General features: G+C 40.0%; 1 protein-coding gene across 9 annotated transcripts in view; it reads left to right on the forward strand.

Annotated features, from left to right (window-relative positions):
* The first annotated feature begins 2,697 nt into the window (after positions 1–2,697).
* The window catches only part of GUCY1A1 (guanylate cyclase 1 soluble subunit alpha 1), a 50,172-nt gene continuing 29,428 nt past the window's right edge, over positions 2,698–23,441 (forward strand). For 2 of the 9 annotated variants that reach the window (XM_074951040.1, XM_074951045.1), the window contains exons 1-2: positions 2,699–2,864; positions 3,314–3,387. The gene's annotated coding sequence lies outside the window, so the exon portion shown is untranslated. Of the gene's footprint in view, positions 2,865–3,029; positions 3,102–3,313; positions 3,388–3,594; positions 4,081–8,350; positions 8,374–23,441 lie in introns of those variants that run through there. The other 7 variants (XM_074951041.1, XM_074951043.1, XM_074951042.1 and 4 more) reach the window with 5 other exon arrangements.

Below are 23,441 nucleotides of genomic sequence, written 5' to 3' on the forward strand. Positions count from 1 at the left end.
GAAGTAAAGAATGGCATAGCAACTGAAATTACGGGATTAATTTTGATAAATAGCCAAACTTGCTCAGCAATAGAAGCAGAGTGACAAAAAAGGGCTCTAGGATTGGGAGAAACCACCGACTTGCTGGTTGAAAATGCGGGGGAAGAAGGCCAATCAGAATTGCAGGTGGAGGTTCTGCAGGAAGTAAAATAGCAGGAAATGCCTGGTAAAACCAGTGTGCTTCCTCCAATGCAAAAAGAGGGAATAGTCTTGCATGTGTGCTGTTGCTGTTAGAGCTGCTGGAATATCATCCATGATTCATTAAGGTATATTGCCATAAGACTTTTTCTTTACAAAAAAAAAAAAAAAAAAAGAGAGTATTCAACAGAGTATGTAGAGGTACCTTCAGAGGGAACAAAGTAATTCTAGACAACCATCCATGGACAATATTTTAACAAGGAACTCCTGCAAAAAAAAAAAAAATTCCTTCAGTTCTGATAAACCATGGGACCCAAGAATGTGCATGCTTGTAAATAAACTGTATGGAGGAATGGGGAGTTTATACATTTGTCTCCAATTTAAACAAAAATTCTCTTCAATAACCTTAACCAATGGGGAGGAAACTCCCTTTGCAAAAATCATATTTTAATAAAAAGTTTAGGCTTTGTTCCCGAAAACTATACTAGGACTGATTTACTACTGCGTTACTCTGGTACCAGCATAAAACCGGAGTAACATAGTGGTGAACCAGCCCCACTGACTAAACTGACAGTATAGTCTTGTATAATTTGAAGATATAAACAGGGGAGAAAGCCTTAGAGAGGAATATGGAAAGGAAATACATTTTAAAATATCTACCATTTTGAAATGCAGTGCATCCCCATGGCGATAAATGTGTTCTTCAGGAATGTATTTCTGATCCTTAAGCTCTGGCAAATATGAATTAACAGTACTCAGAAAGGGGCAAATTCAACTGAAGGCATGTCAACCACCTAAACCTCTTTTGAATTAGATATAATTTTTATATGACACATCAGGCACATCAGTGGAAGTCTATTTAACACAGTGCTTGCAGTTTCCCATTTCAAAGACAAATGAAACAATAATAATATAGCCAGGAGGCAAAGAAAGTTAATATGTATTTTAAAGTTAAATTACCCTCCACTTTGCAACACATCTTTTGACTCTAAATCTGGGCTGAAAGTGCTCTCCAAAAAATGCAGTATCTGTCATTACTTTTGTAGCCTCCCATATCCCCTTCTCCCTCCATTTGTTATTGTCATTCTTTGCTTAAAATTGTAAAGCTTAATTTTAATTGTAAACTCCTTAGTGCAGGCACCTGCCTTTTTATTTGTCTATACAGTGCCATGAGCACCTACATGTATAAATAATAATTAAATATATTAAAAGAATGCTAAGGTTGCAAAGTGAACCACTCCAAAGTAGAAAATGCAAGAATTAAGTTTGTCTGTGCATTGAGAAGAGACGCAGTCTTCCTACTCACAGTTCTGGTGTCTGGTGCCATAGCAGCAGGGATCATAGAATCTCTGGGTTGGAAGGGACCTCAGGAGGTCATCTAGTCCAACCCCCTGCTCAAAGTAGGACCAATCTCCAATTTTTGCCCCAGTTCCCTAAATGGCCCCCTCAAGGATTGAACTCACAATCCTGGGTTTAGCAGGCCAATGCTCGAACCAATGAGCTATCCCTCCCACCTACTTGCAGGGAAAGTCCTGTGTAGCCCCTGCAATTCTGGATTGGAGCATGCTGGGTTCAGATGGCATGTTTGGAGAATTTAGCTGCCAAACTCAAATGTCTTTACTGAGCACTGTGAACCAAGATTTTTCAAAGGCTTGTAACTTGTACAAATTTGGGTGGATTTTCAAAGGGACAAGGAAAAGTCACATCCCTGACACCAGCGTGACCCTGCCCGAAATCCAGTAGGATCAGGGTGACCCCTCCAGGCAAATTCCAAGTCCCTGCTCCAAAACTTTGGAGGTGCTAGAACTTCTCAACAAAACAGTTGTAAGACTTTTTTCACATGGGCAACACAATGTATTTTTTTTCTAATTTCATTCTTGGGAATGAAACTTTCCAGAAAAGTCCAGCCTGAGGCACACACTTGGTACGGGAAATTTCAGACTTAAAGTTAGATGTTAATAGCAACTGAAAACAGGGGCTTATAATGGAAAGTGCTGGGCAACCTTAACTACAGATGGTCCTGTCAGCTCTGACTATAATAAATGAATGTAAATACTAGTAACAAGACACAGGGGATGGAATGTCAAGAGTGAAATCAGATTTTAGGGCTCAACCAGATTATCTGAATACATTTATAAGGCCTTTGGTCAGCACTGACCTAGCCTGGCCCACAGATGCCAAGGCCAGAAGGGACCATTGTGATCATCTTGTATGAGCACTGCACAACACAGGCCATAGAACATCCCCCCCCCCCCCCCCAAATAATTCCTGAAGCATCTCTGTAAGAAAAAACATCCCATCCTGATTTGAAAATTGCCAGAGATGAATAGTCCACGGGGACCCTTGGTAAATTGTTCCTAGACCTTCTTCTTTCTCTCTGAGCCTATTTCCCAGCTCTCTTCCCTCCTTCCCTGTCTCTTTGTCTCTGGTTCCCTCTCCCCCTCCCTGGCAGCCCTGCTCAGCACAGCCCTGATTGGGCCGGGGGGAGGCCCCACCTGCCGCAGAGTGTGTGGCTGGGGAGGGCACCGGGGGAGCGGCTGCCGTCCGCTGGCCAAATACACGTTTCAAACATGAGTTTGCCGGAGCTAGAAGCTCTGGGAGCGGAGCGGCGCCTTCTCCAGAGCCTCTGAGCGGGCCGGGCCGCGGCACAGGGACAAAGCAGGGGGCAGCGCAGCGCTCGCGCTATGGTGAGCGAAGGCAATTTCGGGCAGCGAGATGCGCGAGTCTCTCTCCTGTGGGGCCGGACTCAAACTCCGGTGGCGCACCAGAAGCGGGGCGGGGATCAGCAGGGCGGTTTGTGTGTGTGTGTGTGTGTGTGTGTGTGTGTGTGGGCGGGGGGGGGGGGATTCGCCCTCTTGTGCCGCCCGGGGATGGGGTGGGGAGAGTCCCGCCTGCAGAGCTGAGCAGCTCCCGTGCAGCAGCAGGTGAGGAAGGGAAACAGGTGGCTCCGGGGTGTCTGTGTGTTACCCCCAACCCCCGTCGGGAGCGGCGCTGGGAAGGGGCTCAGCCCGACCCCCCTCCCAGACTGATTCTCCCCCGTGTCCCTCTCCGGGTTTCACCCCCTGCCCCTCCCCCTCGCTGTTCGCACCCCGAGAAGTGACCGTGACCCGCCCCCTCCCCCGCTCCGTGTCCGCAGTACGGATTCGTCAATCACGCCCTGGAGCTGCTGGTGATCCGGAATTACGGCCCGGAGGTTTGGGAGGACATCAAGTAAGTGCCGCCCCCAGCGCGCTGCGAGAGACCCCGGCTCCCTCGCTCGCTCTGTCCGGGAGCCGCCTCTCCTCGGGGCAAGATGCGCCCCCCGCCCCCGCTGTTCGCCCCGCTCCGCCCCTGGCCTGCCCCTCATCGGGTCCCCCCGGGGGCCCCGCGACAGCAGGAATCTTTCCCCGTGCGGATCGTGGCTCCCTTCCCCCGTCGGGATCCCCCCGCCCGGGCACTCTCAGCGGCAGCCGCGGCTGGTTCCCACGCTCCTGAGCAGGGCGGGAGGGAGCGGAGGCAGCCGCAGCAGCCCGGGGGACACGGGTCAGGGCCGCGGGGCGAGAGGCAGCTCCCGGCTCGCTGGCGCTTCCTGGGCAGCATCGCTCAGGTTCGTGGGAAGGAAGGAGCAAGGTCGGTTCCACAGACTCAGCAGCCTCCGGAATGGGCCGATCCGAGCTCAGTTGCTCGTGGGAATGTTGCAAACGCGCCAGCAGCCTCCAGCGCTGATCCCAGGCTGAGCTCTCGGGTGAGAGTCCAGGGGCTCCAGCGCATCCCCGCTCGCAGCCCGATCCCTCCTTTCACACAGCGCGGCTGCTGAGCTAGGCTACGTGCAGTGAGGGACAAGATATTTATTAGTGCATAGGGAGAAATGTATGTTGCGCGCATGCATTACGGTTGAAGATTCATCACTCTGCAAAGAAATGTGTAAGTACTAACCCTATGGCTTGAAATATGTACGGGACATGGGAAGCTAGGTTAGCTGACAAAATAACGATTTGTAACACTCTCTTTGCTTAACGCAGGCCCATGACTATATACTGAGAAATGTATACTAAATCCAACAGGAGTCCACATAGGATATATGGCTTATGTTTATTTCAGATTAATATTTGAAATAATCTCCAAGCAAACTAGAATATTAAAATAGGATGTGCACTTACTGGAGCTTTGTACATTGTGCCTTTGTAAAAGACCTCACCAATTGATAGGAGATGTCAAGTTAGTGAAATCAGACTGGGTAGCTATCTCATTCTTTTCCTGGGTGTGTTTTCTGAATTTATATATAAAATAAATGTACAAACATGGATTTAGTCAACATAATTATTTTATACTGTATATAATTTTACACTATTTCTTCAGTTTTATACTTTTTATTGCATATTTTCTGTGAAGAAATTGAACCCAAAGACTGTTTTATAATAATTTTTACTAAAAGTTTGCTTTTTTCTGTTAATTTCCTCAGCCTCACTATTTTTAATTTTAAAAAGTTGTTTTTGTTTATGACTATATGCTTATGGTTTCTTTGTTGGGTTGATGGAGTTCTTTTTGCTTCAGTGGCACTAATTTAAGACTAACATAGGGCTTAGTAGTTAACTTGTAAAAATCAGATGAATGTATAAACACTTGGAAAAGCTTCTCTCCAATATAAAGGAGTAGTTTTATGCATCTTATGTACTCTGTCAAGCTGCTCCTAAAATGGCTGTATTTTCAGAGGTGGCTGTTTGGCCAAGTATGCACTGAGATGGCTTTCTTGTGTTCTGTGGCTGAATTAACAGCGGGAAAAGTCTTATCTAGAGATTTAACATTAATAAAAAATGAACTGTTAAGGTGTACATAGCTAGTCTCTGTCACAGTATGATGGCTTGTATTATGTGCTTGTTGATCTATGGGTTACACTGTACTGCATTTGTGTTAGTCTAGGCAAAATTAATAAGACTTCTGACAGATACTGTAATTTTTTGAGGAAAACAGCGTATTTGCTCACAAAGACTTTCCATTTTGCAATTATAGAATAATCTAAATGAAGAATTCTTCATCGGAAAATGTAAAGCAATAACAAAACAAAAGATGCTGGTGTTTGTTTATTCATTACATTCGTTAGGCAGTGAACAACGTGGGGTATTAGTAACTCTAAATGGCCTATTTCAGAGTATTTCAGAGTAGCAGCTGTGTTAGTCGTATTCACAAAAAGAAAAGGAGTACTTGTGACACCTTAGAGACTAGCCAATTTATTTGAGCATAAGCTTTCGTGAGTGCATCCGATGAAGTGAGCTGTAGCTCACGAAAGCTTATGCTCAAATAAATTGGTTAGTCTCTAAGGTGCCACAAGTACTCCTTTTCTTTTTTCTAAATGGCCTAATCCAACAACCATTGCTCAGGCAAAACTCCCACAGAAGTCATTAGGTGGTTTCCTTGAGTTAGGAATATGGGATCACCCCCCAATTGCAGAAAATAGGGGTGCGGGAACATGTAAATTAAACTAAGTGAAAGGTGATCCTTCTGATTTTTCCAGCAATTGTGACAGTACAAGACAAACATGGATTTCCATAATGGAAATCTTCTCTACTTGAAATCAACTGCAAAACTAGGTGAATATGCTGGGTTATGCCATTCAAATGTGATATAAATACACTTAATGGGAAATTCAGTTTACTATATAGAAGTACTTGAGACAGCCCGTGGCTCATCAGGGCTGTACATATGGCTGTGGATTCTGTAGCGCTGATCAGCGTCTCTTTACCAATCATAAGAGCATAAGATGAACCACTAAATAAATGTGAGGTAGCATGTGGAGTATTGAGCAACTGGACTGGTTATATGGAAGCCATCAGTATCCACTATGTAAGGACAGCAATGAAATTACTGAAATTCCTCTGATCTACAGGCAGCCAGGGAAGATGAGGAGAAAGGAGAGAGGAAATATGTTTTTGATGTTTGTCTCATGGCATTATGTCAGTCTGCAATGATTGGCATGAAGCAAATACCATCACAGGATGTCAGGATGTTGTGCAGTGATTATTGTCTTTTTGACTTTGCTGATAAAGTGGCTCCCCATCTTTTCTACCATTGACTTAGCTATGTCTGCGTATATGTTTAAAATAATGAAAAGTTTTCTGACGAAAAGAATAAAGGACATCACAGGGTAATATTAATGGTTGTGTCCCATTGGTAAAGAGGAAATACAAGAAGGAAAAAGTCCATAGATATTTGTCTTACTGTGAGTAATGTTTGGTTTATTGTCTGTCCACACCCCTGAGAGACGTAGCGAGGCCAACCTAACTCCAGGTGTAGACAGTGCTAGATCGACGGAACACATTGGAAGGCAATTGAAACCTTGTTATGTAATGGAGAAGAATGTAAAATATCACAGACATACATACATATGCTATGCACTTGAAATATTGCGATTAAAAACTGTAAAAACAAACCAACCAGAAACCAATAAAATGTTTCATTGTGTTACAAAAATTATATTTGTTTGTTTTGTTAAAAACTGGCTGTGAAATGTTATAATTTTGGAAATTATTCTATAAAATATCAAGTATCTCAGAAATTTTGGAAACCTTGGGAAACAAATAGAATGCTATTCTAAATTCAGTACAAAGAAAGTAGTTAAAAAAATTCATTTGTCTTCATAAGGCAGATATATTTTGACTGGATTTTGCAGCTTTTGTAGAGATTCAGAAAGTGTATTCAGCATACACACAAACTTTTTATTTTTTTAAAACAGCTTCGGAATGGAAAATACAAGCTTTTAAAATATTTGTAAATGGTTTACTGGAAAGGCTTATTGGAAACTAAAGTAAGATATATCTAGAAATCTTTAGGTGCCATGTTGCATATTTTCTTAGCAATTCAAAACTGAGTTATGAAATGCTAACACTTTTTTGTTGCTAGTCATACATTCAGTTCTATCATCACTTTTCAAACCATTTTGTCTACATAGTTATGACAACATTACATTTATTCAATTGTTTAGCATTATATTGAAGTTTTGCACCAAATAAATTTTAAAGGACAAAAAAATCGAGCCATTTGATGTAACATTTGAAGATTCCTTCTAGCAGGTATTCAATAACCTGACGTGGTTTTAAAATGTAGAGCTCCAGTAGGTTTTAAATGGACTATTTGTACCAATGGTACAGAATCATACTTATTAGATAAATGTGATACTTTAAAATAATATTTAGAGCTACAGCCTCGATTCAGGAAAGAACGCATCCTTTTGAATACAGAGCTTAAACACACACTTAACTTTAAAATTCTATTGGAACTTAAGCACCTTCTTAAAATCAAACAGGTATGATGGATTTAAGCACTTGCATCAGTGCTTTCCTGTACCAGGACCTAAACCCTGAAGTTATTGGTTGTTTTCCTTTAGTAAAGACTCCAGAATTTACTGAAGACAGCAGTTAGTAGTATTAATTTAAATTCTTGTTTATTGCTCTGCTAGTACGAAGCAATTGAAGAGACTGTTCTATCATCTCTAATGAAGCCTTTTATACATGCTGCACAGCTATTGATTACTACTGATTAAGTAATGTGCTGTTATCCAAAGTTGTTGCTCCTGCTAATGTCATTCTGAGATACACAGCTAGTGTTCTTTAGACATTCTTGGCTCCTCATTTATTTCAGATAATGTGTATTGTGTACGTCTTCATTCTTCCATATGTGGAGTTTGCAGGAGCTTTTGTTTTGTTTTGAATTTTCTGGTAATAATTTCTAGATGGTAGATTGATCTGACATCCAGCAGTGTGTGATGCAGTGGGATTTTTTCTCTTAAGGAAAACAAAGTGAAATGCTTTACTGCATGATAGTCTAAGTCAGAGCCGTACTATTCTATAGGGGTAAATTTCAGCTCAGGGCAGAGGGCCCACACAAGGTTCTGTGCACCATTTCAGCTCCATAAGATGACTTTTAGGCTTTACGATGATTAGGGTCTTGCACAGGCCGTCTATCTTTAGATGAATTTCACAGCAAAAAAATGTGTGAATTTTGAGGGGGGAGGGGATTTTATTTAACAACTGAGCCTGCTGGCAGTTGCTCTTATCATTTTTTCTTTAATATTATGTTATGACCTTTATTTTATTTAAAGTAGCATCCATGCCACCTCTAAACATTTTTTACTTCTTTTATTTTTAGCTTTAGGGCCTGTCACAGGGTATGATGCCCCACACTCTGCCTCTTACTTTGCAAGCAGTCCTCATACACTCCTGAGTAAGTTCACCGCAGTGTGCTTTATTTACAAAGTCTTTGTACAGTTTTGTGTCCCCACAGCATAAGACTTTCCTCAAGCTTCTACCTACTCTCTAGGTACGGGGAGAGGGGTAAAGAGATCTCACTTCTCTGAGATCATGGGCTTCTTTGCCTGCTCTCCCTCCCAACCCCCTCTGTTTCCCTTCCAGTCTCTTATTTAACAGCCCCCAGCTGATGAGCTGAATCTCCTTATTAATTGGTTAATTACTCAATCCTCATCAATTATCTCACAATTTGTCCTATGTGGAATGCTTACAAAGTGCACAGAATGATCACCCAGCTCTGGGCTACTCCCATTCTGTCACAAGGCCTTTTTGACTGATCTCATTTTACTAGAAATCTCCCTTTCTAAAATTTAGCAAGACTGTTACTTTTTGGTATCTTACCTGACCATTGGATGTTGAACCTAATTATATTGTGATCCCTATTACTTAGTGACTCAGCTACTGTCACTTCTTGAACACTTCTGTGTGTTACTTAAGACTTAGTCAAAATTAGCATCTCCTATCGTGTGTGCTCTAGATATAGTTGTTTCAAGAAGCAATCACTTAAAGTGTCATTAAATTGTTTCTCTGAACCTTGTCTTGTTGTGCCATTAGATCAGTTTATATGTGGGGTTTTTATCATTATTATCATTTTGTTAGATTTTGCTGCCTCTTTGATGGTACTCAGTTGCTTTTACTTGATCTGAAGGCCAGTAGTATAGCCTTACTAGTGTATTTACATTCTTACAGCTTAGGGTTTTGTCCATATAGATTCAACTGTGTGGTCCTCTCCACTCACAAGTTTTATCTCTCTGGATTCTATGAAATTCTTTAAATACAGCTACTCCCCAGTCTCTTTAACCTAGTCTGTCTGTCTTATGTAGTTTATAGCGAGGTATTACAGTATCCCAATGGCTTTTGTCATTTTCTCCAGGTCTCCGTAATGCCTGTTATCTCAATGACTTGCTCTACTGCAGGGCATTCTAGCTCACCTGTTTTTGTTTTTAAACTTCTTGCCTTTGTATAGAGACATTTATAATTTTTATTCTTGACTAGGAGCCAGGTTTTTTTATTTAACTCCTCAGTTTAGTTTGTTACATTTTCCTTTTAGGGCCCTGTTACTACTATTGTTTATTTGTAGTGCAGTAGCACCCAAAGGTCCCAATCCTCATTGACACTCCCTAGTGCTGGATGCTCTACAAATATATATACCCTATGAAGATTCAATACCTGCCAGGAGGAGTTTACAATCTAACTGAAAACAAGATACAAGTGCGGTTAGGGAGAGTAAGGATAGCACAATTACATTCAACCAGTTATGTAGTCAAGTGATATGAATAACTTGATAGTTGGGGTTCATTTGAAGGATTTTTTAAATTAATAAATAAGATCAGCAGTCTCTGACTGTCCTTCATTCTAGCCAATGTTACTGGGCTGATTTCTTGTAGATATCACAGTAGAGGTGAGCCTTGAGGATGGATATGAATGAAGAGAAGGTAGTGACTTTATGTATTATTTCACGGAGGCCATGTCCTGTGTAAGGGACTTGGCTCCACCTCTCAGGCATTGTGCCTTGTCTGAGTGCATGGGGTGACTATACTGTATCTTTTTAGGAGATGCAGCAACTTTCTCCCTCTCCAGCTGCAAAAAGGGATCGACACCCTGAAGAACTGTGCCATAGAAGGGTATCTGTAAGGCACAGTAGTGCCTGGTGCTCCCCCTGGGTCTGTGTCATCTATGCATCACTCTACTCACAGCTGTGTGTATTGGCACACTCTACTGAAAATTGGTCAATCCAATAGTGGAGGAACTCTGGGAGAGTGCATTAGCTGAGTACACAGTGACCCAGAAAGCAGGGTATGTATGCCATCATGGCAGGTGTGAGCCAGTTCCAAAGACTTGATTAAATGCGGCAGAGTCTGGCCCTTAGGGCTTCATTTGCACTGCTTATTATCATGTAGAGCAACTCATACACGTAATCCAGGAAGTTAGGTGAGAGTAAAAACTAGTCAATGTGAGGAAAAGGTTTGGAATCAGTCCTCTAGTTATTTCCCCTCTCCAGTTGGTTCTATATGTAAAGCTGAAATTAAAATTGAATTAAATGCACATTTATGAATGGAAGTCTCCACCAATCAGAATATGGCAGATGATCAGCACAAAAATAACTACCGGTAATTATTTACAGTTTGCTTTTTCCTCTCATAGAAATCCTCCTGGCTCTTTGTTTCAGTGACATGCTGGGGTGTCACAGATTCCAGAGATTACAGTGAAACTTCTGGAATCTGTGATGTCATAACAAGAACAGGGGTTGCTACTAAAAAAAGCCATCATATAGCAATAGTTATAACACGGTGGTTATTGAGATACTATGGTCAGGAAATAACTGCAGTATAGGGATATATTGTGTGATAGTGAGGGATATTTTAATTGTGACCAAGGTAAATATGTATTTAACTTAGTTTTCATTTTAGCCTTATATTTCACTTTGGATTGATGTAGGTGGAAACTGTCAAATTTGTTCAGGGAAAGTTGATTTCTCTCTGCATCAAATGCAGAAACTGTTTACATGTGGAAGAGCTTTATGATTGCAGAATACCTTAGCAAGATTTTCAGTTTATTACATGGAAAAATGGCTAGTTCTGCATTTTTGTGTAATTATTTCTGTGATTAAAAAACAGAACAATATACAATCATATTCTCCTTTCTTGGTTATGGGTTTTGTTGCATGCTTTCACTAAAAGCTGTGCAGCTCCCTATTCATCACTGCATGGACTCCAAAGCCTAAAATATTTGTTGCAGGGCCAGTTTCTTTAACTTTCACTGCTGAAAATGGCCAGAGTTCCATGTATTTTGAGAACATATGTGTCAACCCAACTTTTGACTGCTCCCGTTTTCCCTAAATTGTTTCCCCTATTGTCCATTTAGTTTGCTGAAAGTACAAAATCACTCAACTTGTGTTCTGAAAGTGCTGCACTAATTGAAATGTGGTGGAATGAGACCGTGCTTGCTGTTTGGCACAGACATTCCTGTAAAACCCAATCAGAACCAATCACAAACATCATTGACCTCTACAGTGTGGTTTTCAAGATAGAATTTTGGTTTTCCCAGACAGGAAGAATGCTCTGAAGGGAAGGACAACCATGTGGTAAAGCTACTCAGGAAGTCTGGATTCAATTCCTGGCTCTACCATAGATTTCTTGTGTACCCTTGTGCAGGTTCCTCTGTGCTTCAGTTTCCCATATGTAAAATGGGGATACTAATACTTCCTTTCTCTTGATGTTTATCTGTTTTATTTATTTGAGACTGTAAGCTCTTCAGGGCAAGTATTGTCATTTACTATAATATATTTGTACAGGGCTCCGATCTCAGTCGGGGCTTGCTAAGTACTAATACAAAAAAATAATACAATCCATGACAGCCTTAAACAGTAAAACTAACATGTGCAAGGTAACTTTAGTGCACTATCTCAGTCAAAGAAGCACAGCTGAGGCTAGACAACAGGGTAATCAATAGCATTTCCATTTAAGCAAAAGCTAGAAAAGAGTTTGCATTTGTTGACTGAATGCAAAACACATTGATTGCATGTAAGCCTAGCCAAAATTAAGAGAAAAGTAATTAAATCATCTCTTTCTAAGCCACAGGCATTCCACTGACTAGAGCAGATTAACATAGTAGATCTTATTCCGTTAGGAGAGGACAGAACGGCATTAGAAAAATATGTCTGTGTTGCTTTAGCATTGGTCCGTACAGTACAGCAGAACATGATTTTCCACAAACCTTTTCTGAGAACACTTTACAGTGTTAAGTAATACCATTATAATTTTAGATAATAGATAAGGGAGGAATTAAAAGGTAAAGGGAAGCAATAAAAGATGTCTTTTCAGATTGGCTTTAAAGATTCCAGGTGGCAGTAACTAGAGAAGATTCCTCTTGTTCCAGTTGTGGCCAGATTTTGGTTAGGGACGAAGTACTGTGGAGCTAGATGAGATGAGGAAGTGAGAAGAACAGTAAGCAGGAACAAGCTCTATGTAGGAGGCTGGAGGAAGTCCATGGAGAGTTTTAATAGGAATGCAGGCAATTTTAATTGATTCTGAAGTGCCACGCATGTTTGATTCCGAAGTATGATGTGACTGTTTGTACATGTGAGGAAGCAGGTAGAAGTATTCTGCACATACTGGGAACTGGCTTTTGGGGAAGTGAAAGAAACAGCTGCATTAATAGTCTAGATGAGAGGAGATATAGGCATTGAAGTAGATTTTATCTTTAGTAATTGGAGAAAAATATCTACCAAATGCCAGATTAAAAGATAAAACTGCACAATCTTCCAAAAGATAAAACAAAGGGAAAAAAGCTATGTGTATACTGGTAAAGGACGCATCTCTTTACCATTTGCTTATTATAGTATACAGGTCTGTAGACTGGTACAGTTTGCATCATATACATGGGAAGTGTAGCTCCCCAGCACTTAAACCTGTCCAACGCCAAATCTGAAAACATTGCTCTCTCTGTTTGAAAGATGATGCTTAAAGTCAATACTTTTACCAATGTATAGGATTTACCACTGCTCAGAGCAGTCACTGTGTGGCTCTTCCAGTATAGCAGGATGAGGCTGAAAATTCTTAACTGAACAAGAACATTGAGATATATGCCTATTTTAATACTCTTGAACATGAGACTTATCTTTAAAAAATCAATGCCATTTTAAAATGGTGTATTCAGAATTTTATGGCTATTGCTGTAATTTATGTACTGTGGATGGCTGGTCTATCTGATGTTAGAAGAAGAATGTGATAGGCGAAGTTCTTATGTAAATGTTTATATAACATATCACTACTATTTTATTTCAACAGTTACTGTACAACTAGTGGAAAACATTCATAATCTTAAGTCAAATATTAACAACTGCTTTCTGAGCCTCAATGCTAAACTTAGGTTTGGCTTTTAGTTACAGAGCTGCATTACTTTGGAATTCACTCCTGTTGTCAGTTTGATGTACTACTAGCAACGGAGGATTTAATCCTCTGTTATAAACAGAGTTGAAAACTCTGTGCAAAGATTTTTAATATTAATGTGTTATAAAGATAGTTGTAATGCTGTGGTTATGCACCGCTGCTTCATTTCTCTGTCGCCCTAAGACACCCTTGGGGATTAGATATTTTGTCTCGATGGAAATTTCATGGTGCAAATATTTTAAATACATTACAAAAATTCCAGTCTGATCTGGGCTCAAAACAAAGAAATAGCAGGGTTCTGATTCTGGCTCCACCTGTATGAGTGAACAAAGCTGGAGAGGATGCTGAAGACTTCTTTCCTCCCTGTATTATGTACCTACATAGGGGACAGTCACAAATCCTAGAGCATAAATACCACAAGATTCAGAATACTGCCAGCAGCATTAGATACTCCAAAAGAGGTGGTGTTGGGCCCTCATCCTGCTCCACTGTGGTACCCATTGGAATTCTAGGGTCAGCGCTGGAATGGAGTGTGTGCCGCCCTTCACAAAAGAGATGTAAGAGCTGCTTCTTAGCATGCTTTCCCCCTGCGCTTCTGTCCTCTGGGAACTAGCACTCACGCAGCATTCCTGCACACCAAGTAGCAGAGCTGCTATGTCTTCTCCAACCATAAGCTGTCTCTAAGAGATTTTATAGAATCCCTGCTAGCAAGTATGTGTGTAGTCTGAATTTTGGATTTTTCATTGTGTCATTTGATATGTGTCTATAAACAGATGGCTCCTTACATAACACACACAATAAGGTTTAACCATCCTTTATGGGGTTTCTAATGTAAACTTCCTACCAGAGAAACTGATTCAGTAAAACATTCCTATTTGGGACAATACTCAATTACATGCTTAACTTTAAGCATATGTGTAAGTGCTGTCCTGAATAGGAATGGATTAAGCGGTTGTCTAAATGCTTTCCTGCAGCTGGGTCGGGGTTGTTCTTGGGCTGTTTTTAGGGTTGTTCTCCTCAGGATTCCATCCCTACTCCCTTCTGTCTGTGATAGACACTCACATTGCTTTATATCGTGGCTTGGAGCTAATTGTAGGAGTGCCAGTGTGAACCAGTAGAGGAGCTGTGAACCTACGCATAGATTCTTAGAACCGGTCTTCCTGTTACAAGACCACCAAAGAGCCATCAAATTAAAATCAGCTTTTGATCATTTGGCTGGAATCTAAGTGGTAACCTATGATGAACATGGTAAAAAAAACTAGATAAATAGGTAGAAAGTTTACATACCTCATTATGATTCCCAGAGCCATCTAGTCTCTTAATATCAGAGTCTTCAAACAGTCATTATCTTATTACCCAAGTCTCCAGTGTAATGAGACTTCTGGAAATTCATTCTGTCTCTAAATGTAATGAAATAATAAGTGCCTCGGCAACAGATGACTTACCCAATTTATATCTTAAGAAAATAATGAGTAAGCACAGAAATTGCTTTATTTTTAAAACGGTGAGTGGGAAATAGTGTTGAATGGCTATAAGTCTGATAAAGCTTAAAATTAATTTTTTATCTCTGTTCAGTACATCTATTATTTCATTAGCTGTTGGGTCAGACAAAAAAAGGAGCCTGCCAATTCTATGTCATGTCATAATACTCTTGTCAAAGTCCCTAGGTAGGCTGTCCCTTCTTAGACCTTCTTCCAGTCCCCCATGCACTTCACTTCTCTTTGGGATGGGATCCCGTAATCCAGCTGCTCTCCGAGGGGGTCTCTGGATTACACCCCTGGTGTTACCAACAGTGATACCTAGTGGGCCCAGTGGATTTGGCACCTGAAAAATTTTCCTTTGGGAGACTGTGGAAAGTAATAATATGCAGAGACACAGAAGCAGTTTCTTAATAGCAAAGTGTGATTTACTTCTAAAATGTACATATTGCTCAGGGAAATTGATTTAAAACAACAAAGAGACCTATATGCATGCTGTTTTACTTACACCTGGCATTCTCCCCAAAACTCTCCTAGGTAGATGGGATTTAGCCTTGGTGCTCCTCCCTGTTCACTTATGGATCAAGTAATAGCCAGCTTACCTCAGTCTGTGTCAGCTTGCAATAGCAGACAACTTCTCCCTCCATTTCTGCAGGCTAGTACCTTGTAAGCTTTTAGTATCCCCTTTGATATTAGGTTTGGCCTGAGAAGAGGAGGCTTTGCCAGATTGGAGGGAGCCAGGCACCCTCCATTGTTTGCTTAAGGAGCCTTGGTATTCTCTATGATATTACTTTATTTTTGTCATTGTTTTGCCTTTCCTACTTGATTCCTTTAACAACCTCTTTTTATCTCACCTTATAGCAAATAATCCATTGTACATAAACACACAGAACTATGCACAATATTAATAAAAAGTAATTCAGATACTTCTGAATCAATAGGACAACTCACAGAGTAAGATACTACACAATATGAGTAACAGTGACAGAATCTGGCTCCCCTAGTATCTGGCAGAGTTGGGGTGTGAAATGCAGAATATTACAGAATGTGCATTCTTGACTCTTGACTGCAGTACAGGAGTTTGCAAGTTTCACATGAACTCTCGGCAACGGAGGTTAGAATCTTTAAGGAAATCCCATATACAGTGTTTCCTTCTCAGGATTTCAGATGCAGGAAGAAGTGTCATCCAAGTGCTAGCGAAAAAAGGAAATGTAGAGGAGGAAAAGGAGAGATGAAGAAAGGAATGAGATTCTCTGTGGACATTTCATAAAGGTGGAATGAAATATGTTAAAAATGAAATGCAAAGCTGTACAATCTCGAATCAGTAACAGTATATAGCCTTACATTTAAATTGCAAATCAATGCAGTTTAAAACAAAATAGTAGGAATTAATTTCCTTCTTAACTTACCTGCCAAGACCAGAGTTCTGGGTTTGGTGTTTTCCCTGCTGCAGCAAATGACCTCACTAATATCTCTGGAAGGTAGTCTGTGAGACTGCAGCTCCCAGCTCCATGGTGTTGGTTAGTGAAACAACCATCTATTGAAGGAAGAAGAAGAAACTCGAAGGCCTTGATGCAGTTCACTTCACCTTTAAGCTTACTTGTATCCTAAACTAGATTAGTTAACAGAAGCAAACAAACATTTCAGAGGTAGGAGAGCTGTTTGGTGTTTCACAGCTGTTTGGAGCTGTTTAAGCTTTGGTGTTTCACAGAATTCTCAGTAGAGAAAAATGTGAAATAACAAGAGTACCCCCACATTGTCTATGCCCTTTTGATTTTATTTTTCTCTGTTCCATATGTTTTCCCCCTCTCCGTTCCCATATCTTTTTCTCCCTCTTTTTGCCATTTTGTGATCGTTCTTCTCTGCTTTTTTCTGTCCTTTCCCACCTGTTTCCCATTGTATCCTTTTCTGGCTGTTTTAATTTTCTCCTTGTTCTCCTTTATTTTCCCCCTTGTTTCCCCCCATTTTTTTCTCCCTTGTGAGATAAGCAGCAGGAACTATTGTCAAGCAATAATAATTTACACTTGGGAAAAAGTTTAACCACAGTAGAGAAATGACGAGGGCTCTGATCTGTATGTGGATTACACAATGTGAATAGTCCCATTGTACTCAGTAGAACTACTCACAGTGTTGCATCAAGGCCTAGGACTGTGCAGGACTATGCAGTTCTAGTAGATTTCCTCTTGCAGCTTGCTCCATGTGCCAAGTGCTCTTGGTCTGGAGTGCTGCTTTGGCTTCAGCTACTGACTGATTGTCTTACACTTAAGGTGAGGTCCACCACAACACACTGATATCAAAATGCCAACTATGTGTGATGGGCCTGCCAAGCAGAAGCATTTCCGGAGTGGAGGCCCAGCAGGCTCTGTACCTTAACCCCATTTATTTGAGCTACAAGACCACACAATTATTTTAATAATTTATAATAAATATTGTTCCTTCCTTTTGAAGGTTCAAAGCACCATGTAAACACTAGTGTGTCAACATCACCCCCCTGAGTTATTGGAAATATCGTCCCCATTTTACACATGTAGAAACATACAGCAAAAATTAGAGGGCCAAGGTCACACAAGAAGTTCGTGATAGTGCTAGAAATAGAACCCGGATGAACTATTTTGATTTCAGTTGCCTTCCTATTTAAGTCCATACTTTGTGTCCCGATTTAGGGGTCCAGTATTTTTGTACATCTAAATCCATGATTCTACAGTTTCTTGTCCTTTGGTCTTCCCTCATATTTCAATCCCACCAAATTCCTTTATCAGTTTTGTTCCACTTGCAGGCAAACTCTAGGGAGTGCTAATATTTGTCCAATTCAGGAAACCATCCCTGCTCAGGACAGTGCTTAATTACATACCTAAATCCTGTCTATGTGCTGTCCTGAACAAAGGCCTTAAGATGCCCAGAACTGAATGTAGTAACTAGATTTTAAAAGGCTGGATGGTCTATTGTTCTGTGGGATACAGTATGCAAATTCAGTAGTTCTGTGAAATGCTGAAGTTTTTACACTTACTTGAAGTGGTTTTAGGTGTAGTTTGTAATATGCTAAATATTTTTAAATGTGTTAGTTGTTATAATTAGGACAGCAGCATAGATCAATCATGTTAATCAGCATTTGACAATATTTGGGGCAATGTTTGCAGCAATATTTGCAATGTTGAAGAGTTCTGTGGAGCTCAAAAGCTTGTCTCTTTCACCAACAGAAGATAGTTCAATAAAATATATTACCTCACCCACTTTGTCTCTTAATTAATCTTTTGGCTATACTTTGGAAAATATGACAGTGAATTCTGAAAGTTCAAAGTAATATATATGTCCTCTTTGACTGACTTTTCAGGGATCTGGTTTTCAGTGAAAGTGTTATTAAAACACGAAGCCAGTTTTAGAAATGATTAGTTATTTCTGATGTAACATCTCAGATTTTTAGACCTAGATAACCTGTGTTTCTACTGCAGGCTGTTGCACATATTTTTTTAAATATAGTTGTCACATAAGAATTACTATTATTATTTTCAGATTCTCACTTCAGTCTTTGCACAAAACTCCTACTGATGTCAAGGAGAGTTGCAAATACAGAACAAGGGCAGAACATGGCAATTAGCATGGAGATCATTTTACATGTCCTCTCCCTGTTGCTGTCATTTGCATATGCTGACTTTTCCTGTGCAGAAGTCTTTCCAGAAGCATACTGTGCCATTTGACGGTAGCTCTTCCTTTCCACAGTGATGAGAAAGCAGAATATTTTGAATGGAAGGATCTCACAGAAAAGCAGCTGAGATAACTGCAGAAGTCCCACTGAAAACAATGGCCAGCATAGCAGAGATTAAATATCCTAAGAAATACCAAGATTTGCCTTCTGATTTATTTACTTTCCAATTTGTTGCAGAGGTTCAGTAAAGCCTGTTTTGCATACACCTTAATACAAAGGCTGACAACAAAAGTGTTTGTTCATTTACTGCGGTCAATCCATTATGCTGCTTTCTCTTAACATTATGTGTGCAAGATAATAAACTGGTGAGATCTCAAGGACTGGAGAAGGGCAAACATAATACCTATCTGTGAAAAGGGGAACAAAGAAGACCCGAGGAATTATATATTGATACCTGGAAAGACATCAGAACAAATTATTAAACAATCAATTTTTAGCACCTAGATGATAACAGGGGTATAAGTGATTGCCAGTGTGAATTAGTCAAGAACAAATCATGCCAAACCAACCTGATTTCTTTCTTTGGCAGTGCTACTGGCCTTGTGGATGGGGGAAGCAGTAGAAGTGGCAAATTTTGATTTTAGTAAGGTTTTTGACTCTCACACAATATTCTCGTAAGCAAACTAGGGAGATATGGTCTAGATGAAATTACTATAAGGTTGATGCACAACTGGTGGAAAAACCATAGTCAAAGAGTAGTTATCAATAGTTGGCAGTCAAACTTGGGGGGGTTGGGGGAACATATCAACTGGGGTCCCATAGGGTGTCTGTTCTGAGTCTAGTACTATAAAATATTTTCATTAACATCTTGGATAGTGAAATGGAGAGTATGCTTTTGTGCAGCTGACACCAAGATGCAGGGGGCGTGGGGGGAGGCGGGGTTGCCAGCCCTTTGGAGGATAGGATTAGAATTCAAAGCGTCCTTGACAAATTGGAGAATTGGTCTGGAAACAAGATGAAGTTCCATAAAGACAAGTGCAAAATACTACATGTAGAAAGGGAAAATCAAATGCACAATTACAAAATGGGGAATAACTGGCTGAAAAAAATCTGGGGGTGACAATGGATCACAAATTGAATACAAGTCAGCAATGTGATGGAGATGCAAAAAAAGCTAATGTCATTCTGGGAGGTATTAACAGGTGTGCCGTATAAAACACTGGAGGTAATTGTCCTCTACTTGGCACTGGTCAGAACTCAGCTGGAGTACCGTGTCCAGGTCTGGGCACCACACTTTACAAAAGATGTGGACTAACTGAAGAGAGGACAGAGGAGAGCAATAAAAATAAAAGGTATAGAAAACCTGGTGGCTGAGGAAAGATTTAAAACAAACAACAAACAAACAAAACCAGGCATGTTTAGTCTTGAGGTAAGAAGACTGGGGGGGTTGGGGAGGAGGGATCTGATAACAGTTTTCAAATATGTTAAGGGCTGTTACAAAAAGGACTGTTATCAATTGTTCTCTATGTCCACTGAAGGTAGGACAAGAAGTAGTGTACTTAATCTGCAGCAAGGGAGATTTGGGTTAGATAATAGAAAAAAATCTTTCTAAGTATAAGGATAGCTAAGCAATGGAACAGGCTTCCAAGGGAGGTTGTGGAATCCCCGTCACTGGACGTTTCTAAAAACATGATTTGACAAATACCTGCCAGAGATGGTCTAGATACCGCTCAAGATCCCTTTAAGCCCTATGTTTCTGTGATAAATTTAATCCTGCCTCATCTGCACAAAAATGTTTCACTTTCTGTTTTCCCCATAAATTTGGTGAAAGAATAAAAACCACCCTGGTTTTTTCACATATTGTAGACATACATTTAATTATTAAGCTCTGTGAGAAACATTGTCTGCTTACAATAAGTATCTCCTTGATTTTTCCAGGAGAGCATTAAAAACGCAATAAGATGACAACACAAACTGTGAAATGTTATCTTACCGTATTCCTAAATGGTGCCATTTTGGTGGCCTTTGTGTCTTTGGACTACAAATATAGGGCCTGATCCTGCAGTACTTGCATACTCCAAATTCTTATTGGTATGAATGGGAGTTTGAGGTGTGCAAGGACTGTTGGTCCCGGCCCAAATTGTCATATTATCAGTAATGTAAGGTTTGCTTCATGGTGTATTATGTGAATAGTCAGTCTGGTCACTGAAACAAAAGACAAAGGTCACTGGTTTATAGTATAAACTGCTGATTTTAAACAACGTACTAAAAAAACAATTCAGAACTATGGAATAAAAGTGAAAAAGTGCTATTCCGGGGCCTGGCTCCCTCCTCTTCAGAGCTGCTTTCCTGCCTCAGGCTCTTCAAAAGCAGCAGCACACCAGCTCTGAGAACACCTCTTAAACCAGCTACAGTAGAACCTCAGAGTTACGAATGCCAGAGTTACTGGTCAGCCACACACCTCATCTGGAACTGACTGGTCAGCCACACACCTCATCTGGAACTGACTGGTCAGCCACACACCTCATCTGGAACTGGAAGGACACAATCAGGCAGCAGCAGAGACAAAAGGAAAAGCAAATACAGTACAGTACTGTATTAAACGTAAACTACTAAAAAAATAGGGGGAAAGTTTTTTAAAAGATTTGACAAGGTAAGGATACTGTTTCTCTGCTTGTTTCATTTAAGATGGTTAAAACAGCATTTTTCTTCTGCATAGTAAAGTTTCAAAGCTGTATTAAGTCAACGTTCAGTTGTAAACTTTTGAAAGAACAATCATAACGTTTTGTTCAGTTACAAACGTTTCAAAGTTTCAAACAACCTCCATTCCTGAGGTGTTTGTAACTCTGAGGTTCTACTGTATATAGCCTCAAATACCCCTTTTCCCCCCAAACCAGAGAAATCATGGACCCATGACCTTCCCGCCCACATGACAAACCATCTTCTCTAATTAGGAAAGTTCCTACTCTTACATAGCCTCCCATGCAGCCTACCTCTTACCAGCTCTCAAGGATCTCAGAAGAGTTGGTTCAGTTGCTACTATCATGTCTAACACATTCACCTGCAAAAGTGCCAGAATGTCAAAAGTCATGGATGTGTTTTCTTTCAAATAGAAGAAAACATGCAAATCTCTGAATCTATTTCCGTGACAACTGTGGCAAAACTACTAGGATCTGATCCAACTACTGTTGGATTCTGAAAACTGTTGTTGACTTCCATGGGAGTTGGCTTGGGCATTTAACTGCCTTTCGTGTTTACTCATAGTTATTAGTGATTATTCTGTGTGAAAGACACAGTAGTGCTACAGGTGGCAAACATTGAGTCAGAAAAATCTGCGGTTAGAATTTGTTTATAAAACACTGTTTGCTCGAAAGGGCTTAGTTTTCGAACAAATATGTGGGATCTATAGATTTCAGGGAAACTTTTGGTACACAATTGCTTTTTAAACTTTCTGTTCATTACAATTTAAAACAGTGAACACAACAATATGTACCAGGAAATATTTAGCAATTTAGTGTCTTAATACAATCAATGTTTTATACCACCACGTAGTGTACCAGTGCCTTAGATAAAACAATGGCAATTGTACTTGTGCAAGCTTGTGGCTTAATACGGCAAACATACATGTTTAACTTTACTGATATGAAAAAGAGGGTTTTTTTTTTTGTTTCAAGGGCTGTAGGATTTTGGAATCTCTTAATGGCTTGTTTTTAAATTCATCCACTGTTATGAAAAAGAAACAACAAATCTGTTAGATCATGAATATCGAACAAAAATAATAGTTATAGCCACTGTCAGATGAAGGCTATTAATGTTCATATTTTATTATAATAAAGTATTCACTGTATCACTGCAAGTCAAGTGATTTTGTAGACATGTACACAACTAACTTTATTCCTGAGAGCAGTCATGGGACTACTCAGGTGAGTAAAGTAACTTGGGTGTGTATAAGTTTGTGGGGCCAGGCTGTAAGTATGCAATTAGAGAAGAGGGAGCCAACCAACAGAACACTTGAATGTCACAGTTTTCATCACAATAACTTCATGTTTTTGGACCTGCAATCTCTTTCTCATTTGTTGATTCCAATTTACATTGTTTGAACTGTGGAAAAAATTCTGTTCTCAGTCATATGCATATAACTCCCATTGATTACCATGGAAGTTGTACCTGAGGACAGGATTTTGCACTATAAGATCAAGAAAAGATTCTGTCACAGGACTATTCGTAGATTTATTTCTTTGACTCCCCATTATTATTCATTACAATTATTCAGTTAAAAGCTTTATTGCATTTTGACAGATTGCAAATCCAGAGAATAAGAGGAAAATATTATATATAAGTCTATGTATTTCACTTAGAAGTATGAAAATACAATTTCCCAAAGTTCAGTGGTGTTTTGAAACTTGGATTTGGGTTGGGTCCATCTCTGAGAAGACTGACTGATAAATCATGATATGCATCTTTGTTCTCTTATATTAATAGTTCATCAACTATTCGTGCAGCAGAAACATAAGTCACATGTTAGATACAAAGCCCTTCATTTTATCTTTAAAATGTACACATTTGTGATTTTTAAAGTCTACTCATGTATTTTATGGAGCCCTCATTTCACATTGATTGCAATGGAACCACTGAGGACTAAGGTGCTACTCAGCATGAGTTGTGGTGGAAGAATCTGATTTAGAAAACTCCCTATCCCCAAACCCTCCCTCCACCTCCAATGTTTTTTCTTCCCCTTATGGTCTATCTCTTGGCTGGACAGCTGGCTAATTTTGCAGTAGCAGAATTATTGGTCCTGTTTTCTCTGACGTAACAGATTTTTAAAAAGAATAAAATATTAAAAATTAGGAGGAGCTATCACACTAGGCTGAGATAAGGTCTTTCTTGTGGCTCAGAGTGAGATATCAAGCAGGGGAGTAACTGGAATGATGTTCAGTATTCAATTTGGATTTCATAATATGGTTTCATTATT

The sequence above is a fragment of the Natator depressus genome, chromosome 4 (assembly GCF_965152275.1).
Source record: "Natator depressus isolate rNatDep1 chromosome 4, rNatDep2.hap1, whole genome shotgun sequence".
Taxonomy (NCBI): Eukaryota; Metazoa; Chordata; order Testudines; family Cheloniidae; genus Natator; species Natator depressus.